We start from the raw sequence: 662 nt of genomic DNA on the forward strand, positions 1-662 counted from the left end.
CTCTCTCTGAATCCTCCTTTGAGGAGCTATCTGTAACCAGCAAGAAATCTGCATCGACAGGTAGCACTGACTGCTCAGAAGACCTTGTTTTCACTCCAGATTTTCCCATGACCGACTCAAATGGCTGATGCACAGGAAGAGTAGATGACTGTATAAACATTGCTGACAAATGGAACACATTATGGAAAAAAATATGGCACGATACAATTCACATATACGATGACTGGCTAAACAGGATGACATTGCATGATTCACGTATATGATGTCTGGCTAAAGAAGATGGCATTGCATAATTCCCATATACTCCCTTCGTTCCTAAATATTTGTCTTTTTAGAGATTCAAATGGACTACCACATACGGATGTATATAGACATATTTTAGAGTGTAGATTCACTCATTTTGTTCCGTATGTAGTCACTTGTTAAAATCTCTAAAAAGACAAATATTTAGGAATGGTGGGAGTATGATATAGAAACCAAACAGGTGGCATTCACAGAAAGCAAATCTAAACTAAGCTGATGATATATAAGATGTATAATGTAAGCAATGCAAGGCGCCATATGCATGATATGACCAACATCAGCATGCCAGGTTAGAGCAAACACCTCAGGTGGTAAACATGCATGGTCGGCTCCTTCTGAATCTCCATCTGAACAGTTAT

Source organism: Triticum aestivum, chromosome 5B (assembly GCF_018294505.1).
Source record: "Triticum aestivum cultivar Chinese Spring chromosome 5B, IWGSC CS RefSeq v2.1, whole genome shotgun sequence".
NCBI lineage: Eukaryota > Viridiplantae > Streptophyta > Magnoliopsida > Poales > Poaceae > Triticum > Triticum aestivum.